At 34.5% G+C, this 13323-nt stretch overlaps 1 protein-coding gene across 1 annotated transcript in view; it reads left to right on the top strand.

The window, feature by feature from the left end:
- The window catches only part of LOC128856584 (J domain-containing protein DDB_G0295729-like), a 68649-nt gene that overhangs the window by 25249 nt on the left and 30077 nt on the right, over positions 1-13323 (top strand). The window lies entirely within an intron of this gene.

The raw sequence follows: 13323 nt of genomic DNA, 5'->3' as shown, positions 1-13323 counted from the left end.
TCTCTTGTCTGATGTTTGTATACCTTTTGGATGCTGCACAACTTTCAGGTTGCTTATTTTTTCGATTCTATACCCTTATTTATACCTTTTCTTCTCGAATTCTGAATAGATGCAAAACAAAAAGCGCCCACCTGATGTACAGAATTTATTATTTCCATTTATAGCTACTCAAAATTCTGAAATCTGATTACGCTTTTTGTAACACCTGAGTAGCTTGCAATAATTTCGGAACACAAAGTGTATTATCTGCTCATCACAGCTCTTCTTAGGCAGACAGCAATTCTTTTATAACTAAACTGAAGGCCATCATGAAAATGGCAACAACAAAAGCGCTACTCGCAGAATGCATGTCCAACAGTAGTACTTTCAGCATGAGTAGATAATTGATATTTCGAAGTGAAGGAATGTAGAGAAAGCCTTCACACTACACATACTAACATACATACTTATACACACACGCATACACATACACATACCTACTGAGTGGCGAGCCATTGCAATCAACATTACGGGCAACGACGACGACGACAGGTATGCCATTAAGAGTAAAAACAAAATTACATCAATGAAAACAACAACAACAATGATGTGAAGCATATGAGCTATGTATATCGCGCATGTCGAATGTGTGCGTGTGTGTATGTTCAGTTGTGCCTGCCTAGGTGACGGATGCCTAAACATCGCATGCGACCATTAAGCTCATATGCGGCTAAAAGTGTTACTATTTTCTGCTAAAGCAACAAATTTGAGTGGCGAACGAATGGACCGAGCAAACAATTACACAAACATATGTTACATACACACATACATACAGGCATCCATGGCAGGATGTGTGGACGATTGTGGCTGCAAAATCAGGCGTATGAGCGTATGAGCGCATGATAAGAGCATTACAGATGGATTTGAAGTTAAAGTGGCGGCGTTATTGAGAAGGAGGGGAGCAAATAGCGTGCGAAGTGGATGCGGATGCCCGTATTGGCTACTTGTGTGTGCACATATACTTATGCATGCATGTGTGTATGTAGGTGTCATAAATAGCAACTACATTTTCAATCAAAAGTTTAATAAAGCGTGGAATCATTTCGGCGTACACAAAAGCATTTATGTCTATCTACAAGTGCACATTTGTTATGCACACACGAACGAAGGTATTTGCGAAGTACACAGGAGCTTGTGGATGGCGGCACAGGAGATATTCATTTATTATGTGCGACACAGCGTATACGTAAGCAACTTAGTAACACAAACTTACATGCAGCTGTGTTCACAATAATAGCAGCGCTGCATGTTTCGAGGGTTTGATATTTTTAAAATTTTTTTTTTTTTGTTTATTTTTATAGTTTCTTATTTTTTTTGTTTTATTTTATTTATTTAATTTTTTTTTATAATTTCTAATTTTTTATTAAGTTTTGCTTTTATTTTGTATAAAAATATAGTTCATTCTACCATAAAAACAATATATCGCAAAGTTTCAAGTTTTGTACAAAATGATACAAAAAAATTAGAAATATCTGTTAAAATTTCTAACTTTTTAGTCGGAATTTTTTGAAAAATTATGGGTGTGTAGTTTTGTAGGCATTTTTTTTTTTAATTTTTGATAAAATCATAGTTCGAAAAATGTGGCAAGGTTTGAGATTCGTATAAAATAAAAAAAAAATCAACAAATATAAACTTCAAACTTTTAGTTGGAATTTTTTGAAAAATTTTGGGGGTGTAGTTTTGTAGCCATTTTTTTATCCTTTTTTTTGTTTATAAAAATAAAAATCACAAAGTTTCAAATTTTCTACAGAATTAAAGCAAAAAAAAATAAAAATCAACAAATATTCATCCGAATTTCTAACTTTTTATTCGTACTTTTTTGAAAAATTGTGCGTGTGTAGTTTTGTAGCCATTTTTTATTTCATTCTGTTTTTAATTTCTTTTGAATTTTTTAATTCAAAATTAATATAACAAAGATTCAAAATTTGTACGAAATTAAAAAAAACAAAATCAGTAAATATACATACATCAAAAATTCTAACTTTTATGTTAAATTTTGTTTTAAATTCTGGGTATGTAGTTTTGTAGTCATTTCTTATCTCTGTTCTTTCTTAATTTTTATAAAATATTTAGTTCATTCTATCATAAAAACAAAACATCAAAAAGTTTCACGCTTTATACAAAATTAAAAAAAAAAATCACTGAACTTTTTAGCGAGAATTTTTTGTGGCTATTTTTTATTTAATTTTTATTTATTTTGCGTGTGCAGTTTTGTAGCCATTTGTTTTTTAATTTTTCCCTTTTTTAATTGTTTTATAAAAATATAGTTCATACTACTATAAAAACTATTTATTGCAAAGTTTCAAGTTTTGTACAAAATTAAAAAAAAAATCAATAAATATCCATTCAAATTTCTAACACTTTAGTCGGAATTTTTGAAAAAATTAGTATTTTTTTTAAGTTTTCATCAGATTTTTTTTAAATACTTTTTATTTTCTCTTTTTTTATTTTTATTTTTTATTTAATTTTTTTTTAATGTTTTATAATAATATAACTGATACTGTCTAGAAACCAACAAATATCCATTCAAATTTCTAACTTTTTAGTCGGAATTTATTGAAAAATTCTGGCTATGTAGGTTTGTAGCCATTTTTTATTTAATTTTTTATAAAAACATACTATAAAAAAAACATGTCGCAAAGTTTCAAGATTTGTACAGAACTAAAATTTTTTTTCTAACCTTTTAGTCTGATTTTTGTTTTTAAATTCTGGGTGTGCATTTTTGTAGCCATTTTTTTTATTTTATTTTATTTTGTACAAAAATAAATATCTCAAACTTTCAAGTTTTGTACAAAATTAAAAAATGCAACAAATATTCATTCAATTCATCGAACTTTTTAGTGGGATCGTTTTTTTTTTGTTTAATTCTGTGTATGTCATTTTGTAGCCCTTTTTTTAATAAAAATGAATTTTTGAATTTTTTGTAAAAATAAATATCACGAAGTTTGAAGTTTTATATGAAATTAAAATAAAAATTCAGCAAATATTCATTCAACTTTTTATCTGTTTAGTCGGAATTTATTTCAAATTCCGGGTATGTAGTTTTGTAGCTCATTGAATTCTCGCTAAAAATTCCTGGCTTAAGTCACTCATTAGCGTCGACGTTTGATAACTTTTTTGCTTGACGGTGTGATTCCTTTTTTGTTTTTCATATAAGGAATGTCCGAAACTTTTTTTATATGGAGAAAATGCAAAAGGCCGCCAGCAAAAAAATGCCAAGAATCAAAGCGATTTTCGAGCCGTTTCCAACTTGCATTTCGTTATAAAAAAAAAAAAATTAATGTGCCACAAAAAGCTGCGGAGATAAAATTCTTCTAAAAATTCTAAGTAAAAAGTTAGAAATTTTTAGGAAATTTGGGTGATTTTTTTATTTTTATTTTATACAAAGTTTAAAATTTTAAATTTTGAGTAATTTTTTTAAATTTGTTAATGTTTTCTAAATTCTGCGTGAAAAGTGCAAATTTTTTATGAAAATTTATTGTTTTTTTTTTTGAATTTTATAAAAAGTTTAAAACTTCAAATTCTTAGTAAAAAGTTAAAAAATTTTAAGAAAAAAGTTTAAAACTTTAAATTCCGAGTAAAAAGTTAGAAATTTTTAATGAAATTTGTTAATTTTTTTTTAATTTTATAAAAGGGTTAAAACTTGAAATTCTGTGTGCAAAATTTAGAAATTCTTATGAAATTTTGTTGATTTTATTTTATTTTATACGAAGTTTAAAACTTTAAATTCTGAGTAAAAAGTCGGAAAATTATATCAAATTTGGTTGATTATTATATATTATTTTTTTCAAATTTTATACTTAGTTTAAAACTTTATTTTTTATTTTTTTTATATAAATTTAAAGCTTTAAATTGTGAGTAAAAGTTAGAATTTTTTATGAAAATTTTGTGAACTTTTTTTAATTTTATAAAAAGTTTTTTTTTAATTTATACAAAGTTTAAAACTTTAAATTCTGCGTGAAAAGTTTAACATTTTTATGAGAATTTGTTGATTTTTTTTTTAATTTAAAACTTTAAATTCTGTGCAAAAAGTCAGCAATTTGTATGGAATTTGGTTGATTATTTTTCTTTCAATTTTGTACAAAGTTTCTTTTTTATTTTTATTTTTTTTTATTTTATATAAATTTTCAAGCTTTAAATTCTGAGTAAAAAGTAAGAACTTTTAATGAAATTTGATTGATTTTTTTTTTAATTTTATACCGTTTAAAACTTTAAATTCTGTGCACAAAATTTAGAAATTGTTATGAAATTTTGTTGGTTTTTTTTTATTTTATATGAAGTTTAAAACTTTAAATTCTGCGTGCAAAGTTAAAAATTTTTATTTAAATTTGTTGATTTTTTTTAATTCAAAAAAAAGTTAAAAACTTTAAATTGTGAGTAAAAAGTCAGAAATTTGGATGAAATTTGGTTGATTATTTTATACAAAACTTTTAACTTTATACAAAGTTTAAAACTTTCTTTTATATTTTTTTTTTATTTTATATAAATTGTAAAACTTTAAATTCTGAATAAAAGGTTAGAAATTTTTATGAAAATTGTGTAAATATTTTTTAAATTTTATAAACAGTTGAAAACATTGTTTTTTGTTATTTTTTTGTATTTAATTCAAGGTTTAAATGTTTAAATTCTGAGTAAAAGGTATGAAATAAGTTTAAAATTTTTAATTCTGAGTAAAAAGTTAGACATTTTTAAGAGTTTAAAACTTTGCTTATTTTTTTTTTTTAATTTTATACAAAGTTTAAGCCATTAAGTTGTGAGTAAAACGTTAGAAATTTTTATGAAAATTTGTTGAATTTTTTTAAATTTTATAAAAAGTTGAAAAGTTTTTTTTTTGAGTTTAAAACTCTGATTTTTAATTTTATTTTTTTTTTAATTTTATGCAAAGTTTAAACTTTGATTTTTTTTTTAATTTTATTGTAGTACGAACTACATCTGCACAAAAAATAGGAAAAATCAAACACAAAACAAATATGCAAGCAAAAGTTTTCAATATTTCGCGCTACTATTCATCTGTCTCCACCATTCATGCATGTACAACCGGATTTGTTCGTCGTCGTCGTCATCAGCATTCAACGCACCTAAACAGGATGAGAACGTCAGCCGCAAAGCTAACACAATTTTGTGCGTACCACATAAGCATGCACATGTACATATATGTGTGTGTGTGTGTGGTAAACATGTCTGCCTGCTTGCTGCCTATTTTCTTTTTACAAGATAAAATTTATTGCCACAAAGTGATGTATAAAGGATACGTCGGAAACCTAATTCAATGCAAAAGTAAACGCAACATCTAAGCCATAGTAGTACCAGCAGCCTCTACAACGCTAGTGAGGGTGTATTGGGGGGCGCAGCCATAGAGCGAGGACTCGCAAACAAGTTCAACAAAAGCGAAAACTATAGACTACACACACACACACCCCCCGGAAGCACACATCAACCACTACTAGCTCACACACACACACATACATCCATACACAAGCACTGGCACATACGCATGCAAAGGCCACCTACACAATCCGGCAGCCGCGTGACAACCCAAAATTGGTGTGCTTCCATGCGTTAGCTTGTTGGCTCTTCATGTTTGAACGCTTATTCATATACATAGTTCGGCGTTAGTGAAAATTCTCCGCTTGGCTTGTTGGCATTTTTATGTTGCTTCATTTGTTTTTTACTGCCAAATACCAGAGTTACATAGTTACATATTTCATTTTTTCTCTGCTCCCTCGGATATTCTGTATCATTTGGGCACCTTAACTTAGAAGCCAGCTAAAACACTTCAGCTCTTTTGTTGCTTTCTATTTATGTATTTTACTATGCCTTCGTGCTCGTTTACTCGCTCTGACAGTCATGAATTTTATTGCTTATAGTTTTTGTAAATACTCGTCTACGTCCGCATGTGCCACCTATAAAACGTTGCGGTTCCTGCAGGGTCAGCCAAAAATAGTTAACATGCAACCATGACTCTGTCGAGCATATGAAAATATGTAAGTACATGAAACTATGCGTGTAGGTGTGAATTACAAAATGTTATGCGCAAAGTTTCAGGAATTTTATTTGCTTTGCATATTTTATCAGCCAACAATTGACGTTAATTTTTGAGGAAATTTTGCAAGTTAAATAGTTTTCAATGTGAAATCATTTTACGAACTTACCAGCATAAGCTGTTGGACACAAATTTATTGACATCGATAAAATGTTGGGCATTTATTATACAATATATCAAATTTGGTGTACCGCATAGGTTCCGAAATTTAAAAAGTTATCGAAAGGTATAATTAATGGGAAAATAAATGACTATGAGCTGGTAGTTTCAAGAAAAAAGCAAAGCAAAAGGGGATTTTTCATTTACGCACATAAATAAAAGTGATTGTCGCTTGACTACTTTACTTAAAAGGGAATTTCAAAAGACGCACTGATGATGAAAAGTATTGGCACGACTAGATACTTCCACTTTAACCCTTGTGTAGCCACCCGAGTACCCGGATGCCCATCGGCGTACATTTTGTTGAATAACTTTTTTCCTATGAGAAATAGGCCAACCTCTTCATGGATCCCCATGATTTGACTTATTTTGTATCGAAATATGCATTAAACATATTTTGAAACATTTTTTTACTTAAAAATTTTTGCATTTGAAAAAAAGTATTCAGCTATTAGTCCATAGATGTTGCTAGGAGTATTTTTAAACCTTCTTGTTTTTTTGTCTGTCATCTGTTAACATCATTCAGTTGATTGTTTATTACGTTTCACACAATAATGCATTTTTGTCGCTCTTAAAAATGTCGAATTTCGTGCCCTTAAACTACGATTTGCGGACATCGTTGATTTTCTGTTATCAATTGAAGAAAAACGCTTCTCATCAAATGCTTATAGAAGCTTATGGTGGACATACTCTAAGTAGAGCACAGTGCTTCAGGTGGTTTGAAAAATTCCGAAGTGGTGATTTTAGCGTGGAGAACGAGGACCGTGGCCGGCCACCGAAAAAGTTTGAGGACGCCGAATTGCAAGCATTGTTGTATGAACATGGACAAACACAAGAAATGATGGCAGAGCAGTTGGGAGTGACCCAAAAAACCATTTCCAAACGTTTGAAAGACATGCGCATGATTTTAAAGCTCGGAAGATGGATGGCGCATGAGCTGACAATGTGACAAAGCACCGCCACATCGAGCAAGAGCGACCCGGGAATTGGTGGAGCCGTACGATTGGGAACTGCTGGTGCATGCGGCTTACTCCCAGACTTGGCGCCTTCCGATGATCATTTGTTTGCATCGATGGGCCACGCACTTTCCGAGCAGCGCTTTAATTCTCACGAAGCAGCCAAAAAATGGCTCGATGATTGCTTTGCGGCCAAAGACGGTAAATTTTTTGGCGCGGCATCCACAAATTGCCTGAGAGATGGGAAAAATGTGTCGCTAACGATGGCTATTATTTTGAAGATTAAATTTGTAAACCTTTTTTGTTAATAAACATTTTAAATTGCAAAAAGTCTCATTTCAAAAAGATTATGCGTCGTCTTCTTCTTCTTTTTGATGCTGTTGTTCCTCGTTATTATGCGTTCTATTGTCGCTTGGAAAGCACTCGTCGTCTTCACTGTCCGAAATATCCGATATATCGTCATCGTCCTTGCCTAGTAGTTGTTTCAAATACACATATTTACGCATAAAAAAAAGTTCGTGTAGCGTGGTACACATAACAGAAGTGAAACATTCAAGGCAGACAAAGATAGAGGGAAAGACCCTAGAAAGTATAAGAGAGAAATTCACAACATTTGCAGAGAATACAAAGAGACAAAATTTACAAAAAACGGAGAAGGGTCGACCGTTGTAGGTAAACGCCGGACACAAACCGTGGCAACAACGCGCACTACTTCGAGCGTTTATCACCCGAACAAACGCACAAGCACTAGGTAGGAAACGAAAATAAGCGCCAAGAAGTAGGCACAAAAAAAAACGCCAAAAAATTGGGATATATTTCCTACAAGTTTGCACCAACAAACAAGCGGCAAAAAGTAGGCAGTGTTATTTCTCACTAGAAATTAGCAACCACAAGGAAAAACTTAGGAAAAATAGCCTAAAGTGTATCTAAGATATATATAAGGTATGGCTTTCTCCCTCCTTTTCTCTACGTTACATCTTTTTTCTCTCTTGCGCAACGAAAATGCCCAAAACGTTGCTTGGCTGGCAATTTCAGATTTTTTAGCCATTTTTTTGGCGTTTCTCTTTAGGAATTTCATATAATATCTCTTATCCATAATGCCGTCAATGAATTCCAGCTCACCATCAGCAAGATTATATTTTTTGAAGTTCGGCGTTAGGCCGTCTCCACACAGTTTCCCGGCCATAAAATTGAAAGATATTGAATTGGCTTTCATCCGAGAAGAGTGCATTGTCCCAAAAGTCACGTTTCTTTTGGTTTACTTTCGAAATCAAAGGTTTGCGTCTAGCCACGCGAGAATTGTAATTCTCCTCATGCAATGCTCTCCGAACCGTTATTAGATGAATATCCTTTCCTATCTATTTCTGAATTTCCATTGCAATTTGTGTGCAAAGATGAAGCGCTCCTGAAGCACTGACCAATATTCCGTATAGTGTAGCGGCTTCTGTCCATCATTTCACCAATCCCGCCGTATGATTTGCCCTGATTGCGCAAATGTGTTTGTTCCGGGCAGATCTATCTTTACGGAGGATTGTTTGGATACATTTAAAGAGGTTTCCATATGGATTTTCTAAGGCTTTTGATAGGGTATCTCACCCAATAATAATAGCTTAATTTGAGAGTTTCATGTTTCTTTCTCAATTTCTTAAGTCGTTAATTTCCTATCTCAATAATAGGCACTGTGTCGTTCGACTTGATAATGTATCGTCTTATTCTTTTATTGCTTCGTCTGGTGTCCCTGAAGGTAGTGTCCTAGATCCGCTACTATTTATCCTTTTCATTAACGCTATTTCCTCCTCTTTTTCATTGTGTAATTTTCTTCTATACGCGGATGATCTGGAAATCTATTATGAAATTAAATGTCTAGAAGATTCATCCGTTCTCCAACGTGAATTGAACAACTTATTGTATTTAGTAATCGTTTGTTCCTAACATTAGTCAATATCACTATACTTCATATGCGAAAGTTTTTAATGTTGTTCCAGCAGGTTACTACATCTCGAACTCGCCGCTAAAATCAATTAGTGAATTAAAGGACCTGGGTGTCTATTTTGACTCAAAGCTCAACTTCACTACCCACATAAACTTTATTCTTTCTAAATCGTTCGGAATGTTAGACTTTACTCGTCGAGATAGTTCTTCGTTTTCTGATCCCTATACTCTCAAACTGTCTTACTCGTCCTCAGTTCGGTCCAGGCTAGAATACGCGGTATTCGTTTCATACAGTCTAAGTTAAGTGTTAATATAATAGATTAGAGTCTGTTCAGAGAGCTTTGTGCGATTTGCTTAATGCTCGATGAAATTCGTTGAGTTCATTCCGACCTATCGCCCTTGCTTATTAATAAATCTGATGCCCTTAGAGTCAAGGCGTGTTCTGTTGGCGATGTGTTTTGTCTTTGGTATTTGTACAGGCTCAATACATTTTCCGTATCTGCTTAATAAAATAAATAAAAATACAATTGGCGCTCATGCCTGTTTTGGGTGTTTGGCCGAGCTTCTCCTCGTTCTTGTGAGGTACGTCTTGATGTTGTTCCACAAATGGAAGGACCTACAGTTTCAAGCCGACTTCATGGCAAAAATATATTCGGAGATTTGCCATTACCGGCCGAGGGGTGACCGCTATTAGAAAAACTTTTTCTTAGTTTTGGTGTTTCACCAAGATTCAAAACTACATTCTCTCTGAATTCCGAATGGTAGTCACGAACCAAACCATTCGGCTATGGCGGCCAAAAATTAGACGTGAAAAATGGGATCATTTAAATGCCTACCATTAGAACGTCTCCAGGTAAAATTCGCAAAAGAGTCAATTCATGAATGCGATTGCCAAATTATAGAGAACGTCGAGATATCGATATTTGAGGTTGTTCAGCAGCACTTTGCGCTACACCAGCCAACTTACAGTTTTTGGTCTGCCAATCCTTTTTCTATCTTCGATAGTACCAGTTTCTTTAGGTATAAGGCGATGCGGTATATGTATCGTGAGGTACGACTGACTAACGACTTCTAGCGGAAGTTGCTTAGCACTTTTTACTTCATCTTGCCAAGAAATTGTACACAATAGTATATCTGCATTACGAGTGGCGCTTAATGTGTTAATTAAACTGAAGGCTTACGCGTAAATTTCCTGCCCAACTTATAGCTTTAAAAAGCAAACTAGATTTTTCAGACTTAGATTTATTGCTGCTTTGCACTTCGACCTCATAGTCTTTGATGCCCTCTGAGCATCAAAGTTCTGCATCCAGTCCAGTACTTATTACACTTAAGATAGAGCTGGATTGCTCTGAGCGTGTGTGCCTTTCTACTGGCTGCAAATGGCCGAGATGTCTCAACATTCTGCGCACCACAGTGCTGCATTCAAGGAGAGGCAGTATTGGAGTCTTCTGGGACTGGTAGCAGAAACGACAAGAGTTGATGAGTTCATGCTCAGATGAGTTATGGATTTTTTAAACATCTTTTGGTTTTACCCTTCCAGTAAGGATTTCATCTGTCGTAGCCGGACAATTTGGTGCCAGCTAACCTCCTCTAGTCTTAGTCCTTCACTTCTAAGTTCTCCCTTGATGGGGTTCGGCTCCTATTAATGACGCGGCCGCAGCATCTCTTGCCAATGCGCCCGCTACTTCGTTCACAGTTATACTCCTGTCTCCTAGAACTCAAATTAGCCAGATACGTTTATGCATTCACCATAGCCAAGTAGGTTATTATGTGACTACCATTCGTAATTCCGAGAGAACATAGGTTCGAATCTCGTTGAAATACCAAAATGAAAAAAAAAGTGTTTTCTAACAGCGGCCGCCCCTCGACAGGCAATGGCAAACCTCCGAGTGTCAATCTCCCATGAAAAAGCTCCTCATGAAAAATATCTGCCGTTGGGAGCCGGCTTGAAGGTGTAGGTCCCTCCATTTGTGGACCAACTGTTTCTCGATACACTCAAGAACTAGTGAGGATTTAATCTTACGGGATGACAAAGCGTTGAGTGCCGCCTCACTGCCGGTCAGAATGGCAATTCGTTTTTTCCGGAAGTTCCTGTCTAGGTTAATCTCTGCACATAGACATATCGCATACACCTCCGCTTGGGAGATGCTTAGAAAATACTTGGAGAACTACCCATCGCCACAGAACGCTTGGTTCTGGGGCCATATATTCCAGCGCCTATGCGCCTGGTGTCTGGTGTCTTCGAGTCATCTGTGTACCACTGCATGTAACACTACTTGAGTTTTCTTTCAAATGCAGGTCTACTTTGACTTAACTAAACTTATTTAACTAATACTCCACTTCAATTCCGAGCTTATTTTCGAATTTGATGACTTTAGGGATATCATTTCTGGGTAGCTGGGTAAGTGGGAGCCGCAGACTCAGAAATTCCATGTGTTTCGATGAAATAACTTTTACCGAATCCTTCCCTTATAATATTTTACAGCGTATGCTTGGCTGATTGCTGGATAACTATATGAAAATGTGTCAGCTCGAGCGTCACCTCCATCGGTGCTGTAGGTAGGTCCGTATCGCTCTCGTTATGCACATGCATCCAAAGCGCACGAGCTTAGCGCTGCCCGAACTGTCCGCCAAAGAAACCGCTCCATATATTATCATTGGCCTTATTATCATTCTGTACATTGGGGCGGGTCGATTTAAAAATCGCTCATTGCTCTGTGAAAATCGTATTCTAGAGATCAAAATAAGAAGCTTTGCCGAAGGAACCATACATCTAAAACGAATTCTGATGTCCCCCAATTTGGGTCGAACGAAAAATCCCACTTTGACCCATTTAGACTGCTCCAATCGAGTCCAAATGTGTGACCGACCCCCACTAACTTTGGACGGCCGATCCACCCATGCCAGTGGCACATCCCCTGGAACTCCCCTGGGGGCTCCCCATACAATCATTTCAAAATATCACCATTTTTGGCCTTTACATGAGAAGAGAAACTAAAAAGTTCGGCCCAAATTGGGGGACATCAGAATTCCTTTTAGAGGTATGGTTCCTTCGGCAAAGTTTCTTATTTTACGAACACGATTTTCACAGAGCAATGTGACACATCCTGTACATCCATCTGTGGATTATTGGGCTAAAAGCCCCTCGATTTTTCTGCTAGGCGTTTACAGTTGATGAGAGTCTTTGTTGCTTTGGACTAAGTTGCGTCATGTTGCGTTTGGACTTTTCCACGTCATGGCCAATATATTTTCCTTCGCTGACTAATCTAAGAACAACCCCGTCCATGGCGATCTCCGTCTCTCCTAGTAACACTCTTTTCCTGCTGAAGAGGAGGAAAAGCGAACTCAAAATACAAAGTAGGAAAATTATTAACCCAATAAAAGTCTAACCTGATAAAAGCAAAGTGGAGCTGAATTATAATAGTTGCTATTTATTGCCTTTTTTAGAAGGCCTTTTATATATTTTTTATTAAATTTATGAGAGCGCTTTTATTGCCCTCTTTTAATACCACTTTTCTCCCTCTTTAGCCTTCTCCCTTTTTTTTTTGGCCTCTATCAGCAGTCACTTGAACTCCATGCTTCAGCTCCACATTCGCATCTTCGAAATTTACGGCGCAAGAAGATAATCAAGAAAGCTTGTTTCGTATCTAATATACATCTACTTATGTTGTTGTCCCTCACACATACATATACACATACACACACTTGCAATTTGTCGCATCACTATTGTCACTGTCTCATTAACTCTGACCTTTTTGTGGCAGAGGGCCGAGCGCAGAAGTGGGAACGATAAGTGGATAGTACCTAATAAGTAATACAACAATAACAATGAGAAACACACAACGTTAATGGATGTAACGAGTTCTCACAAAAAGTGTAGTGAAGTGTGAACGAAAAGAAAATGAAGCGAAACCTACAGAGGCATAGCCTATTTGCTATAGAAAAATCATCAAATGCAGGAGAGCGAAAAAAAAATTGGCGTAGCAAATTCGAATGGCGCTGAGTGGAAATTTACGAGTGCGTATAACAAATGAAAGGCAAATACGCCAAACGAGCATAGGAAATACTCGAGATTAGCTATTGATTGTGCGAGGCAAAAAATATATTTTCTCTCTATGGGTGGAGATCCCTATTGAATGGGCTAGCAAACCGAAAGCAAAGAAGCAGAATTTACGTAAGCAGGAAATATTTGAA

Source organism: Anastrepha ludens, chromosome 3, assembly GCF_028408465.1.
Source record: "Anastrepha ludens isolate Willacy chromosome 3, idAnaLude1.1, whole genome shotgun sequence".
NCBI classification, from domain to species: Eukaryota; Metazoa; Arthropoda; class Insecta; order Diptera; family Tephritidae; genus Anastrepha; species Anastrepha ludens.
The sequence above is the reverse complement of the archived record's forward strand: the minus strand, read 5'-3'. Positions and strand labels throughout refer to the sequence as shown.